Source organism: Apteryx mantelli, chromosome 1 (assembly GCF_036417845.1).
Source record: "Apteryx mantelli isolate bAptMan1 chromosome 1, bAptMan1.hap1, whole genome shotgun sequence".
NCBI classification, from domain to species: Eukaryota; Metazoa; Chordata; class Aves; order Apterygiformes; family Apterygidae; genus Apteryx; species Apteryx mantelli.
The window spans coordinates 178954155-178977828 of record NC_089978.1 but is presented as its reverse complement, the minus strand read 5'-3'; the positions used below and the strand labels follow the sequence as shown (position 1 = coordinate 178977828).

The 23674-nt window shown below is 37.2% G+C and overlaps 1 protein-coding gene across 1 annotated transcript in view; it reads left to right on the top strand.

Annotated features, from left to right (window-relative positions):
• NAV3 (neuron navigator 3) overlaps positions 1-23674 on the top strand; it is a 282224-nt gene that overhangs the window by 174569 nt on the left and 83981 nt on the right. The gene's annotated exons all lie outside the window — the stretch shown is intronic.

Here is a 23674-nt window from a genome sequence, read left to right as displayed (position 1 = left end):
CAGAGTGGCTTTAGTTTTACAAATCCAGCAAATTAGTTGAAGAAGTTCTCGGATATTAACCTATCCATGATATTATTTTTACTTTTCATAGGTTTCTGATGACAGTATATCCGTGAAACAAATTAGATACAATCTGCATTAGTCAAACAGTGCATACAGTGCACTAGGGTAAAGGAGACAATTTTCATCTATAGATCCAGTTACTTTAAAAAAAAACGGGTTTCTTTAGCTAATATATTAGCATTTGTTGACCTTGCAGAAGAAGTCTATTTTAGATAGCAATTCAAATGAACGCTGGTTGGTTCTTTGGAATGCAAGCATTGACGTGATGCAAAGACGAGAGAAAGTGTACAGTGGGCGTTTAAGAAAATAATTTGGATAGAACTCAGGCAGCAACAGAAGGAGAAAATGAGAAATGTGATGTGGGCAGGAGGACTTTTGTGGAGCTCTGTATGTGAGAACAAGAACCTTAAGCTTAAAGTGGGAGAGAGGGAGGAAAATTTGGAGGATGGGAATCATATAATTAAAGTCGGAGAATGTTGCTAACACCCACATTTTTGTGCTGCTCTATGTCTTTCGTTCACCTGGGATTCAAAGTTATTATAAGTCTTCCCACGGTGCAATATTCACACCCAGATTTCAAACCACCCGCATTTTCCCTGGAAAAAGGAGGTCCAAATTTAGGGATTTTTAAATTTTACTCATAGTCTTCAAACACTAGATATCACTCGAAAAATACGTGGTTTTGTTTTGCATTCAAGAGTTATTTAGTAATATATATGTTAATTTGTTCTGTATAATGTGCAGGTACTTACATGCTTTGCATGTTACTACAGGAAAGCTGTCATCAGTTCTCTATTAATAAGATTGTCCAGCACTTCCCAGTACACAAATCTATTTTGGTTTGTTTATATAGCTTTGTCAGACTGGCTAGAAAATGTAATGCTAAAAACTACTGTGCTGTTTCTGAGTCTTTCATCTCCAAGTCTAGCGTCTGTTAGGCTTTGGAGCAGGGACTTCAGATTTGTCAGGAGATTTATTTTGAGTCAAGGATCTAGTCTGGAGATAAAAATTGACCAACTTTACGCAAGATACAAAGCTTTTAAAAAATTGGGATTCATACATATTCAGAAAAGATTTATTTGATCTCAACAACTAAAATCTCCATATATTCCATCTTCACTGTACTCAAACTGCTCTTGGCTTTAGCAAAGTGTGTGAGCAAGCCCCAAATTTTTGAGCTTAAGGTACAAATGTGGAGTAGGATTTACCTTGTAGTGACTGTTTCACCTTACACCAAGAATGAAAGCAGGACTCCTGGCTCTTCTGGACCCCCAAAAAGGGATGTCGTGGGAAATACTGTATGCTATCATGTAATTAAAAACTTTACCATAATGCACAGGTATGAGGGATTTAAATTATGGATGTTTTGGCAATTCTAGCATTTTCTGACTTTTCAATGCTTCATTTTACAACCTTAATCATGCTCTTCTGACACAGCTTTTTGTTTGTATATGTTATAAGTATAAGCTATGCCTTGAAGCAGCAAGAAGGTGTTTACAAAGTGTGAAAAATTTGCTTATTTTTACGAGTTCTGATGATAACAAAACTCATGTTTGCCAAAATGGGTCATAAAAAACTGTAATAGGTCACTAAAAAAAGAAGTTCCTTATCCTGCTCTTCAACAATGTATGTTACATTTATGATATGAAATCAGGTGGCAAAAGCAATACAGAGATTGCTGAGATTCTTTCTTTGTTTGGCAGAATAGGTTTTGGTCCTTCACAACAGCCCATGTACCTGCAATTTTTTCTTATCCCGTCTAGCGTTTTAGATATTACTTTGTACTCTGAGGAAAAAATAAAAGGGTTTGTGTCAAGGCTTCAAGGTATGCCTTGCCACCTATATGCTGCACTTACATCTAAGAGGACTGTTCTTCTTTCTATCAGCCCTGTAGTCTATGAAGGACATGTGCCTGCTGTCTGTAGTATCATTAATATAAGCATTTTTCATAATTGGCATAATTTGGCCTGGCCTTTCTGTTGTAAAGGACTCTGCTGGCATCTTTGTGCAGGGAGAAAATAAATGATACACTGCAAGTATCTAATTTACATTAGCAGGAACCAAGGGAGAGAAGTTTCAGTATTCTGTCCATCACTACAGCCAGCAAATTTTGCTGACAGCAGCTTCATGTTCCTGATGATAACTGAGCTTGGTTTTCCTCTGACAACCTCAGTTACTGCTTCTGTGAGCATTTTACAGTTTTTTCTGTTTGTGAGCTGGCAGTACAATATTCTTCAGGTAGTTTGGGCTAATGATATATCCAAGGGTAATGCCACTTCTGGCAAATGTATGCCTATCAATCCAATTCTTATTTTATGGATAAACCAGCATTAATTCATTAAACTTAAAGGCATGAAACTGGTGTAAAAAGAGGATCAGGTCCACAGTTTGAGTGATTCCACTGCAATCAGTTTCAGGTTCAAACCTGCTTCTTTGCACCACTTCTTTGGTGAATGCCAAAGAGCAAACTGTTGAAGGATCTCCTTGTGGTAACTTAGCCTGCAAGAGCTCATCTAGATAATAGGAAATTGTTCGTGGCACAAACAATATTTTATTAGTAATAAAAAGTAAAACACATGAATGCAACATTAGCTAAGGCTTGAGTGTTGCTTGCGTATTGCTCTGGAAAGAATATCTCTTTAGAAAGGAACACAGCATAATCGCTTGTTCTGCTGAAAGAATTATAATGGTTCAGTGAAAGGATGAAGGGACACCAAAGGGCACTAGATGCTGACGATTGTATCTTTCTCCTTTTGCGCTTTTTTTTTTTTATTTCAGACTTTTTTTGGTCTCTAAGTGCATCTTCCTTGCAAGTTACCTTGCTTCAGATACCATAAGAAATTCATTTAGAGTAGAAAGATGGATTGTTTGCAGTGGGTGTAGCATGGGATGTGACTGGGAGAGTTCTCTGTGGTACGATATTACTTTTCATTTATTGTTCTGTCTTCCTCCTCTACATTCTAGCATTTGCCCTCTGGGACTCATAGAGGGAGTATCTGAGGAACATTCTTGGAGTTCAAAACCTTTTTCAAAGTAAGATGAGCCAAAAGAGATTAGACATAAGCAAACAGAATGAATTATGTTCTTGGGAAAAAAACAGGTCTATTGAAAAGTAAGTTGCAATAGTTCCAAACAACCCTGTGTTGTCGATAAAAACTTTTAAGGTAGTTTAATCAATTCCTTTTAGAAGGGGATATAGCTCCACTGAGTTTAACCATGTTGTCCTTACACCCCATATACCAGCTGAATTTAGCACACTATATCAAAAGTCACAGTTTCCTTCACTTTTATAACAATAAACATACAACCACTTTCCCCTCACATCCCTTGACTGCACCTTTTTCACCTTTTCTTCAGATGAAGTCCAAAGCTTTAATGGTAGTTTCTGCTGCTTAGTGTGCCAAGAGCTGCTTCAGCTACCTTGTTGCACTGATCTGAGCCCCTTTTGCACAGTTGCAGAGTTCGTATGTACAGGGAGTCTTTAAAATGCTTGTACCATCTGTCACATGTGCAGAAGATTTGGCAGTTATCTTAGACTAGCTCAGGCTGGCCTGTTTGTTCTCAGCCAAACCATAATCACTATAGTACATTATTAATTATAATTATAATAAAATAATTCCAGATTTTGCCTGTAGTTTATTAACTAACTTCCTGCCTGAATGACTATAAATCTTTTCTGGTATTTGTTTGAGCAGATGAATCTTGAGCTAGAATATTGTACTTTTGGAAGTGTGGGGCGTTGAACCGAGAGCTTTGTTTCATAGTATTGGTAGTATCAGAAAAGGCCGAAAGAGATCATGAACAATAAGTTAAAATCCTAATAGAATACAGTGCCTGTTTTCATTCTTAAAAATTTTGGCAGTACATTGAAATGGCTAATGCCATTGGGAATTTAACCCTGTGGGCTGCTGTTCAGTGGACAGGCATACTTTATTTATTACCTACCTCACCCGATACTTCTGCTTTTTGTCATGTATTTCAGCACTGCAGTAATACTGCACTTTCTTCCATGAGTCACTGCAGTTTGGTATTGATACAATCACTGGGTCACTGTTCGATCATGTTACTACCATGTCCACTACCATGTCCACTTTGCTGCTTCTGGCAGCAGAGTGGGATTTCCTAGAGGATAGTTACAGGAAAGGTAGGTAGCACAGCATTTTTGCTGTTCACCGTGTGCCCTTCTGCCCTTTCTGCCACCTCCCAACATAGCAGCTGTATCAAACTCTGAGTAACAGTGTCTATGGCAATAATATAAATATTTGTCACATAGATATGAGATAATACATGAATAATAAGTTACTAAGTAGATACATTTATTTCTTACCCTCTAAGACTTTCTTGGGCAAAACTAAGAGTTCTGCTATACTGCGCTTTGCAGTGAGGCTTCCTATGCTTTTGCTGCACCTGCCTTCATTGCTGAGTATGCCTGGGATTGCTGTTGTGTGGCACAAATTTAAAAAGTCATTATAGCTGTTCAAGTCAGCTTGGTTTATCCAATTGTGTGATCTGCTATAATTTTCCTGGCTGTGATTTTATAGTATTTAGTATGTTCTTAAGACACTGAAAGAATTATAAATATCTATACCTCACTGTTTTTGCAGTTATTACTTGATTATCTCCAGAAAGCATAATTAAAGAATCTCTCTTGTGGAGCAATTTTAAATTTAAAACTCCATTTTTACTGTTGTTGTTATCTTCTCTACTTTTAATCTTCCATAATTTCCTTTCACAGCTGTTACTGTTAACATTTCCCACCATTTGCTTTTATTATTCTCAAATGATCTTGCATTTCCATAATCTCTGGTATAAATCTTCCCTCGTTTTGGCATCTGTTAGGCTATCAAAAAAGTTATTAGTTAGAATTATCTATTTTAATGTCTCACTTTCATTTTCTGTTTTAATTTCTTAGTTTTTACTGTGTTTCTGCAAATTAAGGATGCTAAATTTAAGTACCTAAAGCATAGATATGTGTGTACTCATGCATGCAGAGTCTAATAATTATGTCAAAAGGAGCACTCCTGTTTTTTTTGACACATTATGTTATTAAGTATTCAGGACCCTTTGAGGATAAATGCCTTATTTTAAAGATTGTAGTGAAAAATAAAAATCTCTGTAATTTGATGTTGTGCAGCATTATTAATTTAGAAAGAATTGTATTTGAATTGAGTATTTCTCGTCATGTTTTCAAAAATAAGGATTTGGACAAGGTAAGCAGAGCAACTGGTCTGTAATCTAACTCTATGGGGTTGTCCCCTTCCTTTGGTTGATTTAACTCTCTATAGAAATTGCCCGCAGAACCACAAACCAAAACATAGAGACAGCTGTGTATGTTTTAAGGTTCAGATATTTAATTAATATCAGTGACAAACAAACTGCATTGTTAGCATGCTGTCATTAGTATGTAAAACTGTCATAATCCTACAGCATCATGTCTGCAGAAATATTTATTTGCACCCAGCTTACATAAGGAAGTGACACTCAGAAAAGGCAAGAATAGTGCATGGCAGATGTTTACTTTAAAACAAGAATGAGCTGCAAGTGATTATGTGAAATGAAGGACAAATGATGTTTTTTCTTTTTCATTTTTTCTCAAGTGACAGAAAAAGGGACAATATCAACTAATTTCAGTTTTCTGAAAAAAGAATTCATGGAAATAAGTTTTTAGTCTTTGCAAGGAATGGAAGTGAATTAGACTTGTGATGCTGAATGAGCTGAGTGTGTAGTTTGCTGTAGGGTCATTAAACTGAAGGGTGTCTGTTTACGGCTGACGCATTTAACATTCTTGCAAATCCACTTTTTCAAAGTGGATGGTGTGGAGCTGTGTATTAGTGTCATGCCTTCTATTTGTATTCTTTATTTCTGCTTATCTCAAAGTTTGTTATAGATACTTACAAATTATTGGAAGTGAGACAGAATTTAGCATATTTTAACAGATTGCTAATACTTCCTTTCAGGAAAAATCCAACTCTTTTATTTTGATTGTAGTCTACTACTGAAGAAGGTACCAGGATATTTAATAACAACTACCTAAGACAGTTTAGTTTCAGTAGCAACACCTTTGTGGTCCACTACTGTACTTCATGACTATCAGCAAAGACTAATGTGCTGCCTCGCTTGTGTTAGAGCACAACATTGATGGCAAGATTTAGATTGTTATCCAAAGTATCCTAGGCCTAAATATAAAATGAAAGAATTTGAATCTTTTGTGTGTGATACGCATTTGAGTCTTGAAGTCAAGAAGCATTCCAGGTCCTTTAAAATGCCTTGATTTGGTTGATGGTTGGAGGAAACAATGCTGCAATTTTATTCTCCTGCATGGCTATTAAAAAAAATCATAGTGATATGTGCAATAAAATAGGCACAACTGAGATTACAGTTCTAGCATTAACAAACATGGTCTATTTTAGACAGATGTTTCATGATTCTGTACATAAAAACTGTGATTTTGAAAATTTAGTGTCTGAAATGCAGCAGCATGTGATCACTAAGTTATCTTTTATTCTAAATTGTCTTGATTTATGTAATCCTCAAATAGACCCACTTCTTTGTGGAGTAAAATATTCCTGTTTATTACTTAAGTCATTTATTGAAGAACTGTCTTTATAATAGCTACTTACCACATTGAGGTACTTCTTGATATGCATATACACGTATGCTTGGCAAACAAAACATAGGAATTTATAAGAATATTCCAATTAACACTTTCATGGTGAGTACTTCATTTGAAACACTATGAAACCCCCTTGCCTTGGATTTTTTAGATACAAGTTCACATTAAAGAACCTTTGGATTTGGCAGCTGAGCAGGCCTCTAAAATGCTGCGAAACACCAAGAAAAACAGAGCGCCCCACCATGGTGCACACTTTGCACCTCCAGGAGGTAATGAAAAAAGGGAATAATGATCCCTTCTGCCAGCTATTTCCTGTTGTTGTGTACAGCAGGTATTCTTCTTGGCTGGCAGGTGGACAAAACAGGTAGGTGAAAGGCAGGATAGAGTTAAATTAAGCTTAGCATCTTAAGGGAGCAAGTACATGTTTGCTACTCGAGCTATAGGGCTGCTTACAAGGAAGCAGCAGGAAACAGAAAGGTTTTGGCCTTTCCCCTTGCAATGGGCTGCTCTTAGAGCAAAGCCGTAACCCTGTCTTTCCTGGGGCTGCAGCAGAACAGGAATGGTCAATACATTTTGCATTGGCAATTTGGATTGGTGTAAGGTAGCTTCATCATTTATGGCTAAGACAGATAGCCACTGTCCAGCCAGAAGCTCGTCATGGACTATATATGACTAAATGAAATGAAAAGAAGAAAGATGTCTCTAAAGCTGTGCAGGTTAAAAAACATGAGAGCCTTTTAATTTCCAGAAAAAGAAATGGACTTTGAACCCAGTAAGCTGTCTATTGACCATGCTCAAAGTGAGCGAGCGTGAAGGGGAAGTTGGGAAGAATACAGCACAGCAGCAGAGCCACCAGCCGGTGGGGAGAATACCACTCACTGTGCGACACTTGCTGTGGAGCACCGACATGGGTTCACCTTTCTCTCTAACAAAAATCCCCTCTGTTTGCTTGTATCAACATTTTACTATATAAATCCTAACTATGTCACTTCTGAGTCCTCTTCTGATTGAGAGGACAAGGCGATCCTCCCTCTTGAATCTGTTCATAGAGTGTCGTCCTGGAGGCTTCCTGCCCCTCGTGAGGGTCCCTAGTGACAACTTCAGCTCCTCGCAGGGAAACGTTTGGTGCAGCAATGTGCTTGGAGTTTGTTTTCTTTTGAAGTTACAGCACTAATCTCATCTGTATCTAATTGTTAAAATATTAAGTCTTCAAAGATTTCCTTTGTAAACAAAAGATTGTCATAACAATTTAAGCAGGATCAGATGTGTAAACTTAAGAGTGGAACTCTCAGTACATTTTAGAAAAGAAGTTTTGTACAAAAGGATAGAGTATAGTTATAATTCAAACCTGCTTAGTGGATAAAATGATCTAAAATATATTATTTGAGTGAAATGAAAAAATAACTTTGCATAATTAAAATTCACTTAAACGAATAAGCTTTTAATCTGTTACCTGTGTGCACCAGCTTTAATTTCCATGCAGTTAAACTTTCTCTTACATTCATTTTGGATGCATTGTGCTCCAGATCTGTTTCATACTGCAGAAGAGAATAAAAAATGGCTGCTAGTCCTATTAACTGCTGAGTGGATAAATTCATGAAAGAAAAATTGCTTTATTGAATTTTAAAAGCATATGTAGCTTTGAAAATAATTGCATTGCCCCAGGAAGTACAATAATTGACAGAACAGTTATTTGTCATTCCTCAAAGTATTTTATTTAGAAATAAATCTTATTGATATAAGCTAGAGTCTTTTTTATTAAAATATCCTACAATTTTAAATCAGATATTCAATATACTGACTTATAAGTGAAATAAAATACTTAAAATGGGTAGGATTTGAACCAGTTTCTGGAATAGAGACTGCAGAGAGGAAGAACATTTAGTAATGTAGTACATATTGCCAGACTGTTCATTGATGAACAGATTAATGTTGAAAGCCAGTGCCTGAAATCTGAAAATTTATTGATTCAAACAAGAAATGTGCTCACAATTTTAGTGGCCAGGTCATGAACTTTAGGAACAAGTCATGAGGAAAAAAGGTGGACTGTCTGTATCTTGATTTCTGAAAACAAGTCTAGGCCTTTTTGCAAGTTACTCATTGCCAGATTCAAATACCAATGTAGACAAAATTTAATGAGTGGTCTGCGCCTGGGGTAACTGGAGGAAATATAATGCTTTATGAGAGACAAGTGACCAGTAAAGGTGTATAATCTTCATGACTCATGAACCACCATCTAGAGGCTCTTATCTCTTTCTGTTGATCATACCAAGCAAGTAGCTAGACAAGTAGCTTTTAGTTTAAATAATATGAAACCCACCCATTTTGAAGAATTAAAAAAAAAAAAGAACAAACCAGCAACATAATCTGCTGGATTTGATTTTGTTTTAAATAAAAGAAATTCTAGTGAAGCACTGCAGGGAAGCCACGCATCCGTACGTAGTCATATTGGCTACAACAGGGTAATCCCTTAGTGGAAGGAATTGCCTTCCCGTGATTTTAGAAAGGCTTCATTTTAGGAAAACTAGTTTCTGTGCAGCAAAGCTATTGAAAGAGAGTTCATTGTGTTTCTTCAAGGTTAAGGAATTATTCTTTTTTTTATTCCCATGAATTAAAATTCTTTCCTTCCATGAGAAGAATTGCCTTAGTGTGCCATATATGACCCAAATCTTTTGACGTGTAAAAAATAACTGAATTGGCTGTATTTTACAAGTATTTTCCCTTTGTTCAGGAAGGAAAGAAATTTATGGTCTCCTATTTTGTATGTCTCTCTCTCTTTAATCGTTTAAATTAATGATATAGTAATACTCTTGAGAAATGGATGAATATAAAATGGATAAACTCAATGGCAAATCATGTAGGAGAAATAAATTTGTGTGTATTAAAAAATAACGTATAATGACAATGTTAATTTAAAGCCTTCCAGATGAATTGTGAAAACTAAGTTTCTAACTAGATTTTCATTAGCTTTCCCTAAACTGTTTTTGCCATAAAATTACCCATCATATTTTCTTTGGGAATGATTCTATTGCATTGGTAACGGTGGGAAATTTTAAGACTGGGTTTGTGTATAAGAGTGTCATTCAAGGGTGCCACTGAATTGCTGAGTTAAGTAAGCCCCAAGATCTTTGATTCAATTTCTGCAGATTTACCATGTGAGCAGTAACAACTGCCTACATCATAGGAAATTTATGATGGATAGTTTATTAATTTTGGGTTGCTGCTTTGAAGATATTTTGTCAGATTCTTGGATCTGCTGCAGCTATTTTGTCCAGCTCAGCACAAAGGGGATGAGTACTGAAGGTAGCTGGTCAGCAATGCTGCATGCAATATTGGTCTTCAGTCAGAAGTGGGTTTGACTAGAGCTTAGTCAGGGAGCCATAACTATTTCCTTGACAGGGCCCCCATTTCTCTCACGAGACCTGGTTCTGATACGAGGAAGAATTCTGCGGTATAGTGTTTTGTAAGTGATATTTGTTCTCTTGTAGCTGCAGGAACGTGGCAAGCATCTTCTCCACCATGGCCCACTCTAAAAACATCAGCTGTTCTCCATCCTCCATAAAAACAGTAGTGAAAACCAAATACTGAGTTCATTTCACCAAGTATTAAACTGCCTAAGGAATACAGTCTTTGCCCTTCTATTTGGAGAAGATTTCTGAGTTCACTCAGTGCATTTCTGAGTTCACAGTTGTGGCCTTCCCGTAGGTAACTACGATGTCAAATTGATATCAACACTTCAGCTTTTCAAAAATTAAAGGGAAAAAAAATTTAAAAAAAAGATTTTTCTTTATTTTCTGTAGGTCACAGATTTTGGAAAAATGTACTTGGATACTATATCCTAAGTAACATTAAGAACTGATTACTACAATTGATTGGCTTCTGCTTCCTATATATACACTCCTCAACTTGAAAGGATCTCAAATTTTTTGCTGATGATACTCACTTTTATAAACTGAGTGCTCCTTATAAAGCTGGCTTTTTTCCTGCTTATCCCTTAGCCCCCTGCCCTGTTCACCCCCTCCTTCTTCCAAACAATGGGGTTCCTTTTGAGGAATAAGTATAACGATATACCTGCAGATATTCACAGAAGCATTTAAAAGTGCTTGTGTATAATTTACTAGGTATGGCATAAAACAATCTAGTAGCTGCTCTGTACTACAGTGAGAACCAAAGTTACCTCTCATCAGTCCCATGCTCAAGAAGAATGCACAGAGGATGTGAAATCACCTTTTTGCCATCTCTGGTAGCTCCAGTGTTTTAGTCCAATATCTTAAAAATTAAGATTAATTGTCAATGCCATAATAAGATTCATTCATTCATATAACACAGTACAGGACAAAGGGCAATGTCTTCATTTTTATGTACAGTAATTAATATATTTGGGAGGGGGCCAATCAAGATTCCAAGTTCATTTCTCATAAGATTTTACTGTTCATGCTACTAGTTGCTGAGAAACCACCATGTTTTATTTGAGTGGCAGTTCTACATTTTGTAAAAACTAATAGCTTCTGTGGTTTCACTTATGTGTTGCTAGGAGAAGCTGGGATAAAAGTCCAACATAAACCCTAGGAAGAATCCCCCCAACTCAAGTTTCTCACACCTGAATTTGTAGGATTTTTATTTGAAAACCTGAGCCCAGCTATCAGGAAATAAATATGCTAGAAAAAGGAAAACTTGGAAAACCTAGGAAAAACAGATCAGGATGTTTTGATTAAAAACTGGGGACTATAAACAACCTGGTAATTTTATGAGCATTTGCACTATGGAGACTGAAGTAACAAAATTGTTGATAAAAGTAGGTTTTGAGAGGACAGTGTTAGATTTTTATATGTTTACTGTTCATCTTTTAGGAAAGCAGAAAAACACATGAATGATCTTAAAACAACCGAATCTTCCACATTTTTGCATGTATCTCCAAAATATAATTTGCAAAAGTATGCCACAATGTAAAGATTGTGCAGTATGTGTGGTCAGATCTTCCTGAACAATACGTGATTACCTTCAAGAGCTGGATGATTAAGCTGTAGATTTAGGAAATTACTTTCTCTTTTCATTTGACCCTGGAGAATTCCCTCAGGAGAAATTTGTAGATTAATGTACATGTCACAGAAAGCCTTCGCTCTTTAAGGAAACCCAGCTAGATATGAATCTTACTCTTCTTCCCTGTCTTTTTCTGTTCTTGATAGGAGAATGGGAGAGTAAGTACCAATACATTGGACCAGTATGATTTTAGAAGATTTGTGTGCATTTATGCTGGAACAATCTCATGAGAATATTTAGGGTCTGTAATATATTTAATCAGGCTAATATTTATATATGCATTTTAATACTTGGCCCCATTAAAAAAAATATGAATTTTCACCCTGCCCGCCATGATCTCCACTTTCTTGTGAGCCTCCAGTGGGCCTCTACATACAGTACTGTATTCGCCATTAAAAACTTCCAGAAAAGGATCATGTTAGCACGCTCTAAATTTTCTCTACAGTTAGCCAGAGAGTACTCAGAGTGATTTAGTACTTTCCTAAGCAACCCTTCAAAAGGAGCGTATGTTGAAAGGGTAGCCAGAAAGCAAACTGTTGGCCTGGTCAAACCCCGAGCAGAAAGCTGCCAGAGAGACGGCAGAGGAATTACTTCAGCATGAAGAAATGGCAAACTGTGTTGCTAATTACAGTCCAAAAGAGAATTATTCTGTCTCAGCACCTGACGTTCTTCAGCCGATGGCTACTGAAGATTTGTATAAAAGATATCAAAAGCACTGAGGAGAGCACTATTGCAAAGAGCGTGTGTTCTATGACAAGTACAGTGTGTGCGTGCCAATGTGGTTGCCCTTTGTCTCCGGTTAGCATGCCAGGAAAATTAGACCACACTGCATCTCATCCAGCTCAGCTCTGAAGCCGTTTTATAGGCTGTTGACTGAAAAAAATGCATGTATTTCTGTTGTGTCTGGTTTTGGCATGGATGCAATGGCTCCTTTTAGTGGAATACGCTGAGCCTTTTGTTGCAGAGAATGAAGGCCTGGCACAGAGAGAGCCGCAAGCGTCCCCGAAACGCTGCAGGCTGCTCCCATTGACCTAAGAGCCAAGCAGAGGTGGTGTGCCTCCCTAATCTTCATACTCCAGCTATTGCCAGCTGCTGCATGTAGTCAAATGGCCTTCCAGAACCCTTTGGGATGCTCTCGTTTATAAGAGGCATTTCACTAATTTCCATTCATCCCCAGGTTCCAGAAATCAAGATGTGTCCTGTAGGCATCGATTCATTCTGGGTGCCGCTTGGATCGATGGACCAGGGAATTTAACCTGCAGTATTTGAGTGTGTAAATTTTAGTCAGATAAATGAGATCAAGGAAGAACACTGGATTAAACGCTAGATAAACTGATGCTCTATTATGTCAGGAATAAAAAGACATTTATCAGCAGAACAGAATAATATGCAGTAGTGGCAAAAAGCTACTGTTTGTTTTCCTTTATGCTACATTTTCAAAGATCTCTGATGCATATTTGGCTGCCATTTTGTAATAAAGTCTGCATGTCAGTGCCATCAGGACTTTGTGTGAGCCCTGAGAGTCAACCCGTTTCATATTCTAATCTTAGTGGAATCTCCTGAAACTAATATCAGAGGCCTTACAAAAAATGTATAGCAGTCATTTTTTAAATAAATAACTGAATGCATGGTGTGTAGCAAGTTGTAGTCTTTATACACCATTTCATTTTAATGCCCAGATTCCTTTAATTTTCCACTTAAATAAACACAAGAGTTTTGGTTTCTCAGTATATTTTCATTGTTATATTGTTTAATGACTTATTTTTGGCAGACACAATATAGATTTGTTGGATGAGAACGTCTAGAATCATTCATACATTCTATAAAAGTCAGTATTATGTTGGTGTTTCTCTGTGAAGCTCTTCGTTCTCCCATTTTTCCATAAATTCGAGAGAAATCTTAGAAATCTTAAGCAATAATCATTGGTAAAGCCAGGGGTTTTTATAGCCAAACTTTTGCCAGATTTGTAATTTTTCTTGTTAAAGATAGATTCTTAGAGAAAGCCACTACCTCAGTTATTTCTGAATCACTGTTAATTTAAAGTCAGACCCCCTTCATTAATGGATTTCTCTTCTGAGTGCCAGTTTTTTCCTCTGATATTTTTATAAAAGCCTTTTATATTCCCATTTGGATAGCATTACTTCACAATGCTTCTTCTCAGGCGCTATCTCATGCCTGCAAGACTTAGCTGAATCCATATTATTAATTGGTTTCCTCCCCTTTTCTTTGTACAAGAAAGGACTTTTTTAACCTCCAGACTTTGAAATCACATTGGTCATTTCTTGCTCCTCACATTTTTCTTTTGAAGCAGTATTGAATTCCATTATACCTCCTGGGGTGTCTTTTAGGTTTGACCAGCTTTCTTGTACTCTAGTAGTTTTTTTTAACTTTTGCTAGCTCCTTTCATTTGAATGTTTATTCTTGTATTCACCATCTGTTGTTTTTATCAAAGAAGAGAATGCCAAGCTCTTATTTGTAGTCCCACGTTTCTGAAGGTGACTGTACTTCCAAATAAGCTGTGATTCTCTTTGTTGATGGAGATCTGATTGTATTAGTTACTCAGTAATTAACTGGAAGACTTTCCCTTCCATTTTCCCATAGTGATCACCTCTTTTTAAATCTCTTTTTCGCCACTGCGTTTTTGATGGTGGGATTCTAGCTCAGGAAGAATACTATTTGAAATCTAAATTCACCTAGCCATCCCTCCCGGTCTGTCTCTTTTGTAAGCATGAGAACATATTTTTGCTGCCCACTTATGTTTGAAGATGTTTGCCCTTCCCTTTCGGGTTTGCGTATGTGGTCTTATATTTTTGTCCAATATACCAATTTCAGCAGCTCTGTCTTTTTGCCAGTTTATCTTTCAGCCTCTTGTACTGGTCTTGCCAAACCTTCATTCATTCTGGTGTATTTGTGTATTGCTGCCCTCTGTCCTGCATACTGGTTGGAGTTTGGGAGAGAGCAACAGTAGTCAAAAATGAGAAAAAATAGCGAAACGCTGTTGTCAGTATTCGGTTTGGAAAGAAGCTTTTGACATCCTGATAAATGCTGCTGGAATGGAACATCCAAAGAAATTACTTCAGCTTTGCAAAGTGGGTGGTAACAAGTGTGATAGCCAAGAAGGCTGGAACGTGAGAGGGGGACCAAGTTTCCTAAGCTGGCAGGGACTTAACTAATTGCAACAGGCTTTGAATGTTTTTGCTGTCTGCAATTATATTTGTATTTCATCTCTGACTTGCTGGCTTGCTGTTCAACTCAAGTGCTGCCGTAATCTATTAGTGTAGAAAGAGGGGAAGAATTTCTTTGCAAGAAGATTTTTCCCCTCATGTACTGAAGCTATTTGGGGTCATCTCCTGCTTTATGTTAGTGACCTGCCTCTGAAGTCTTTAGAGTCTAACTGGAGTAATTTATTGGCTAGACTAGATGTGCCATATTGCTGTTATGTCTTTTCCTGAAGCTTTCTGTCTGATAGGGGATTTTTGATTTTTTTTGTTTTGTTCTGTTCTTTTTTTGTGCAGCTTCAGCCAAGCAGTAGTCCTGCCTTTTGGTCTGTTCTGGCTTTAAATCAAGATGACATTTATGGGAGATGAGAGAGCGTCAGGATGCTGGGGAGAGATCCAGGGTGATTGACTGCTGTTCTGGCAATGATTTATTAAAGCAGCTCCCCTTATCTCCCTGACTTTGAGATTCTGGCACATTTACTGCTGTAAACTCAGCTAGCCAGTGGTTTTGTTACCTTCTCAGCAAAAGTTTGTTGTATCGTAGACCCTGACATTCAAGTTCAAAGTCTACGAATGAATTCATTTTTAATATCAAACATCGATATTTTCCAACTAAACTGTGGACTTTGCTTCCAGCAACCAACCATTTTGGGTACATATTGCCCCTGTATAATTTAAATGCAGCGTCAGCTTTGCTTTCTCAGACAAAATAACATATGTTCTGCAGTATTTTTGGAAAAGGATGAACACTCTTTGGATATCAGCCAGACTCTTTGTATTATGTGCAGGTGTTTGGGGGCTTTAATAATTAGGAGGCCTACTAATCAGAAGACAAGGCAGGGAAATTACAGTGGTGTGGGTTGCCTTTGCCTCTAGAAAAAAACTGTCTTTCTTCTGTTTAGCTAATACAAAACATTAAACTCATAGATGTCTTTCAGTGCACGTAAGAAGCACAATACAGAGTTGATGGAATCATTATTGAATAAATATAGTATCTTTCACGCTACCTCGATTTCATTGCTTTACCAAATAAAAGGACAAAAAAAAGGTGGGGAATATAAAACCCATTAACCTCTAATTGAATAGACAAGCAGGGCAGAAGTCTGAAGTTCCTGGGTTAATACTGTATCAGTTATTGGGTTTATATTGGCTCAATACAGTGAATTTGCATGGACTGATTTTTTTCTGAGGAGAACCTAAGAACTGGCTATAGAGTTGCTTGTGGTTAGGAATATATACAAATTCTATCTGCAGTAGGCAAAATCTTGGCTTGTACCATTTCCCACCCCTAAGCTGCACAATGCTTGAACGAACTCAGATGTTACTTTTCTGTTCTGCAGACAGCCTGTCATGGTTAAGTCATCCATTGGGATATTATATATGTCAATATAGTACAGTGGGACTGTTGGGATGGACATACCTTCCCAAATCAACTGACAGAGAAACTTATTCATATATGCCTGTGTGTATCTTGCCAGCACGTGTTTATCCATCTGGTGTGAACGTATACACACGTGCGGTGGGATCTCTGTGTGCGTATTTGTGGAGTGTGTGAGCATGTTATTAGTGGAGGAAGCAGTGATGGTTCACAAGCCACGTGGCACCTTGCCACTGTCACCATCCATGTGGGCTCTGTGCTCTAAATCTGTTGACTTTGAATATCACCAATCAAACTGATGGGAGTTAAAAGCTAAGAGGATGTGACCTTAACTGGGTAGCAATGACACGGTGTGCTAAGTTTATAGCACTTGGAGGATAAAGCATAGGAAGCTAACAGATAAGTAATGACACTATGAGTCAAGGGGACAAAAATACAGTGAAAATATTTTCATAGTGATTATAGATAAATTAAAATTATTCATCAAAGCATTTTGCAGAGATGCATCAGGCTCAAGAAGCTGTTTTGGTTCTTACAGTCTGATGAACTAGATAATTAAAAATTTGCTCTGACAGTGTCGTTCAGAGCTGCTAATTATTTACCAAATTTTGCTTAGTAACACAGTGCTGTATATTAAATTTAACTTATGTTATATTTTACAGTTTATATCTTAAGTAGAAATGGACAAAAGCCCCATATGCTTTATTTTCCTTTTGTTACAATGACAAAAGAAGGAAATATATCACTGCCAGTTGTCAGGAAGTATCCAGTATTTATCATTTCATATTTTTATCTTAGCTTACAAACATTAATTTAAGCATGCCAGTGCTATGAGTATTTTTCTTATTTTGCAGAAACGAAAATAGAGGAAGAAGGGTTATTTTTGTCTAAACCATCAGATTATTGAGTCTGCTTGTTTGTGGACTGCTCATCCAGCCTCCTAGTCCCTCAATATTAAATTTTTAAAAGCCCATTTTTGCATAAGAAGCATCCATGTATTTCCCATGCTTTATTTCTGTACTGGGAAAATATATTCTTAGTATTAACTGTGAAAATCTGACCTTTACTCCTACTTCTGATGTTACTGATTAGGCAAACGACTTCTGTCTGACTTTCACATTTGCTTCTTTGCTCAGTTCTGCACCTGATCCCCACCAACTCTTACTCCTATACGCTCCCCCTCTTTTCTCATCCTGTCCCATCCTGAATGCTATGGAAATTGTAAATTTTCGGCAGCCAAGTCTCTTTTTTGCATGTTGCTCCAGTGCACAGCCAGGATATTAGACCAAAATATTTGATTAGTATTTCTGGAAGATACCATAATAAATGTTTTGGTAACTAATAGTGATAATCACCCCAAACAACTTAGAAAATTAACTTTACAGCCATGGTTTGAATTCAAAGCCATTACCTAGTCTTGTTCTTTAAAGATTCAGTCATGCTCTTCTTTCAGAGTTATAAGTGTCATTTTTCAGCAGAATTCCTCTTGAAATATGCTGCTTAAATTAGATGGAAAGAAACAATTCATGAAAAAGTTAACTGAGGTTATTTGGTACTGACAACATGGGGTTGTGAAATTAGAGATTTGGATTGGAAAGCACCCTTGTCACCCCATCCAGTCTAATTCTGCACTGGAGCTGAAAAGTGGTATTTGATTGTCTGTTCTCACCTTGAGTATTTTGTTTTTCTTAGTAACAAGTTTATGATCTGCCATAGCAGCTTGTTAAATTGCCTTTCTTGCAGGGTTGTGTTTTTATATAGATTTTCCCAAATGCAGTAACATAAATACCAAAATAAAAAATAGCAGTAAATGGTAGAAGACAGGAATTTTAAAGGAATACATATGAGATAGCTATTAGGAAAGCAGTCAGACACACAAGACAAAAAGCAAAGCAAAATAATATTAGAGCTGGGAGTCTAAGGAAACGAGAATATAATCTGAGTTCGATAATAATAATAATAACATCACCATAGAGCAACGCCAATGATAGATTTTCATAATCTTACTAAGAATGAATTACGAAATATTTTTTTTCAGATAGTAATATTTGTGTCCGTTTTGAGAAAGCATCCCACTGATTTTCTGTAAGAGAGTACTTAATTCTCATGATACAATTAGCACTTAGTAAACAATGATGGGGAGAAAGGTTCCCTGATGGCTTTATAACCTGACGTGTCTGAACAGAAAGCATCCAAGCGTTTTAAAAGCAAAAGCAGAGAAAAACTCTAAAAGGATGCTCCGTGAATTCTTGAAAGCAGGAAGGCAGCATCAGTTGACTAGAGAAGTTAAAAATAGACCCATGCTGTGAGACTGTGATGCACAGTGAATCAGGAAGTCATTGCTTAGTAATACTGATGCTTTATTGAAAGTGTTCGAGGGTATATTATTTACATATTCTTCATGCGTGGAGAAGAACACCGTCTATTTGGCAAAGAGCCAAGGTGTGATGAAACAGGATATGCCAAGCATATTGATACTTTTCAGCAGCAAAACTACTTTTCAGCTGCTGCCTTGCGTTTGCAAAAGACTTCTTGAAAAAGCTATTTAATAAAGCTCTTAATAGCCCCTCCTCTGATTTTTAATTTCTTCTATAAAATAACAGAGGGCCCTCCCAAGTTATACTCCTGATCACAGTAGGGTCTGCTATATGAAAACGCAGTAGTAGCTCCTTATCCGGTCAAAGAGAGGACTTTACTGACTCACTTCAACATATTACTCAACTGTACCAAACCTGGAGGTGGTCTGTCTATTAGACAGTAACCCCTAGAAGATCATGTTGTTATAAACAGTTTTGCTAGAAGAATAGGAAACTGAAATAAGGTTCACCATTCTCAGAATTCCTTTGTCACATAAAACAAGAGGAAAGAGGAGAATTGCATTATTTCACACTGATTGTTGTTCCTGATGATGTTTTTTAATATCCATTGCACTGTTAGTATATCATTAAGTTAATGGAAACATTCATAAAATAGTGACAAAATATTCACTATATTAACAGAAAATGTTTAAAGATGTGTTCATCAATCAAATATCTGAATATTGAATTAAATTAGAGCTGTTCACAGCAAACCGATTTCGAAAGTAATGAGATCCAAGTTATGTAAAATAATTGAACCTAAATCAAAATAATGTAATTTTTCAGAATGCTGTTTTCAAATTCTATTTTTTCTGCAGGCGCTTTCTCAAAAATAACTGCAGCCACTTATTTAAAGTCTTTCCTGTTAATCAATATTTTTTTATAGCAGTTGAGATTAGGTTATTCATTGTACTGACAACAGTGTTGATGAACTCATTTGGCCTTAATGATTTGATTCTGGCGGCAGCTACTAATTCTGCTTACTACAAAACCTAAGGTTTTCCTACAAGGGTTAAAGACAGAAACGGTTACTGGGGTGGCTGACAGGGTGGATTAGTGCTGCTTAGCCCTGTAGGAAAAGGTCATTGCTACAGCACCCAAGGGAGGTTTGTCACTGAGGGGGGTGAAGTCAAGTCTAGCCTACAGAGAGGCTCGAGCTTGGCTAAACTGGTCACTGGCAGGTAGAAGTAGGATCTGCTTAGTGTCCTGCTCATCTTTGCCTCCCAACGCTGCTGCCAGCTTCTAATCGCGGCTTCCAGACAGCTGTCACGTCCACAGGACTGCCAACTGCTCTCGTTCCTCCCTGCTCGCTGCATTACTTGTTCCTGACGTTTCCAAACAGAAAATCTTGAGCAAGCGCAGCACTGCTGGGTGAGAAGGGGACACTGAAGAACCTTTATCTACTGACAGAGGGGTTTTTTTGAGCTATTGAAAGCTCCTCTAGGTTTTTATTCTGTTTTGAAAGTTGAATGCAATATTCTGTGCTTATCTATATCTCACTGAGAAATCCTGTTCAATCCTAATAACTTTTGCATCCCATTTAATACAGGAGTAACTGAAGATCTCATTACTTAGGACTTACTTGTCATGGGCATGTGGGTACTGTAAAGGTTCACAGAACAGTGTAGCATACAGTAGCCTTAGACAACAGTCGCCCTGAGTTATGCGAGGCAATGCTAGCTATGAAATACTGCTTGCCAGAAAAATGATGCCTCAGCAGTTCACCCTGAAATGTCACGCCATTTCCAAGACTTATCTTTCACAGTGCTGAATGTTGCAAACTTACTGGGTTGTATATCAAAGCTTGCATACACAATAAGAATATTACGTGTAATTGGGAGTGCATGAGAGTCTAACCGTTTGCAAATGGCACCTGTTTTATAAGGAATAAAAAGTGATTGCTGCATTCTGTTTGCATGTAAAGACACCTGGTCTACTGAGCCTTGTCTGCAGCTGCATAAGGGTGCCACCTGAATTTGATGAGCTGAAGGTCTGGCCTTGCTTAATAAGACTAACTTTGTTTAACGCTATCTGGCTTATGGCTTATGTTTACTCTTATACTGGCTTCATGCTAGTATATTCTGTTCTATTTTTAGTAATTCAGCAGATCCAGAATTTGGGATTTTTACTAGCTCTGTACACTGCTGTTATACTCTAGTGCATTGTAACTTAAAATAGAAGCTTTCTTAACTACTAGGAGAGCAATTGCAAATTGTTACAGATGTTCCTTCCCAGTGTCAAACACTAATCTTTAGTGTACAGATAGGTCCCTTACCTATAAAAACCTGAACTTCCACTGATTTTAATGACATTGCAACATACATACTATACGTATATAGGAAACAGCAAAGGTTAGCAGGAGTCCTCAAGGCTTGTAAACAGCTTTTGAATCAATTTAATTATATAATCAGTTTAAGAACTAGTCTAGTTAAGCCAAACACCCTTTTGGTGGATCCGTATATATGTATTGCTATAGAACTCTACAGCTCATTTCAGGACAGAAGACCTGGTCTTAAAAAGGTAATTTAGTATTTCTGTCTGTTGTCTATCACCCAGCCTTTCTGCAAGGAACGTTTAGTACATATTAAAAAAGGTAAAGGAAATCAAATGACTAGTTTAAAGAGCTGGGAGACAGTGAATTTAGGTTTGAAGCATGAATATTCAGGAGATATGGCTCACCTAAAACAATCATCAAGCACAGCCTTTCTCTGGGAAAAACTGACAAGTTTGACAGACTGTGCATTCATAACCTGATTTAAAAATGATGAACTTCTAGATGGAAGAATCTTTTCAAGCAGCATTAAACAGACCATTTTAGCAGTTTCCCATTAAATTTTCTTCAGTATTTGTAAAGTTCATTGATTTCAGAGAAATAAAAGGCAGCATGTGTAAAAGATTGAGACTTAGTTCTTTGGAGTAAACCAACTCCCCCTCCCTCAAACTTTAAAAATAGAAGGAGAAAAGAACTCATTCAATTAATGTAAAGGGGTAAATTATTCTGTCTCATGTGTGGGAGTGCTAGATTGAAGGAAAGGCAATAGGAGACCTTCCTGCTTTCCCTCTTCAGCTATATTCTGTGCTATAATTTTAGGCAGATCTGTCTCTCAACAGATTGAAGGGAATTCAGTATCTAAGAAAATATAGTGATGTCCTTAACTGTTTAGGTGTCACCTTTTTAGGCACTCACACTTGAGAATTTTGGTCTCAACCCAAATCCCACACATCATAAAGACAAAATGATACTAGGTAATATCATCTCATTTGGAATTTTGAATCTGATAGGGGTCAGCAGCAAATCATTCAGAAGTGCAAAAACCGATATAAATTATGGTTTAGTAATAAGGAGAATCTCTTTTATAAGGGAAATTTTTTTCCTCAGACAAGGATATTTAGGGATGATTTATACCTCAAAGCATAAAGTTTTTTATGCTTATTCTAATAGAAATATGGACGTTCTCATTATCCTTACAAATTTCTTCTAATTCTTTTAGAAAACACTAGTTAGGCTGTGGCATTTAATTGTGCATTACATTTTGAAATACATTTCTTTTTTATATGTTGTTGTTGCTTTTTAATTTTTTTTTTTGTCAAGTCACTGTATAATTCCGTTTCTTTCATTTCTTCCCAAAGAGGCTTTTGCTTTTGTAAGCCCTCCCTAATAAGGAATTTTAAAAGAAATGAGTTTCAGTAATAGAACTGTAAATAAATAGTGAAGATTTGCTTCAGACAAACTCTGGTAGAGGTTTGTGAGTGATAAAAAGCAAAAACAAGAAAACCGCCAAAAACTATTTATTAAAAAACCCTAAACTTCAAAACATGTTAAGATAAAAGAAAGCCAAGCAGAGAATCAGATAGCAGAAGATGCCATAATTATTACTTTTTTCACAAACAGATTCTATTAACAGACTCTTTGGGCATTGGAAAAGAAGAAGGATGCAATGAGATGGCGTCACACACTGTACAGTACAGGGGAGAGAGCGCCTTTAATGGCTTGTTTATTTTACAGGAGTGTACGCTCCAAAATCCCGGAGTGTAAGCCATCCAGTGTCTGACAGTTTTGAGTATAACCAGAGGCCTGACCCACCAGCCTGTCATGTTCAGCTATTCCAGATGCTTTTAATAGTGGTGCTGCAGTGAAAGGCTCTAGATGGAGCAGCTCATTCCAGGAGACTCTTAGACTTTGCTGTATTACACACAGTCCACAGTTGCCCAGTAGCCATATCTTAATCTGAGGAGGGAAAAAGCAAACTCACATGTTTTCAAAGGAAAAGCTCAAGTAAGTAAATTAAAAGCCAATGGGCCATTAGAGTCTGCTGTTTTGTCATAAGAAGTAGGAATTCTGTGATGTTTTATACAAATAGCTGTAATGTTTGACACTCTCTGTTCTGTATGCGGGAACAGCTGCCAATAGCTGCATCTGGTCAATCCATATAAAAAACTATTTGCCGACAGTTTGCTGCAACTGGCGTTGGATTCAGACTTTGGTTTGGGGCCTTCTTATTTTACTCTTTGCAAGCATTAATTCCAGTGATCTTTTGGTTGTTGCCTAGGTTTCTGACAAATGTATCTGAAGCCAAAAGCTAGCATTTACTGAATCCAGTAAATGAAAGGAGTTTAGGTCCCTTAGCAGGGAAAGAGAACCATTATCAAGTGAAGGGAAGGCCACACACCGTGCTTTACAGTTGAATTTAGAGCAGCCTTTGAGCAATTCGCTTTGAAAGTGTGTGTCTATATCCTCTCCAATCTGCAGTTTTAATAGAGTTATTAGAAGTGAATCTTTAACTCATTTAACTAGCATGTTTGTAAAAACCATCTGTACTTGAGCATCTCACAATCAGAAAATCAGGGTGGAATTACTTGAGTACTATACATTGCTCATGGTGAGTTGTTCAAACTGCTCTATTAGGTGTGACGGAAACCTTGAGAGGTGCCAGCTGAAACCAGGGCTTTGAATGAAGGATGAGAGAGCAGGCTGCTTTATTAAGCCAGTGAGTTAGCAAAAAGT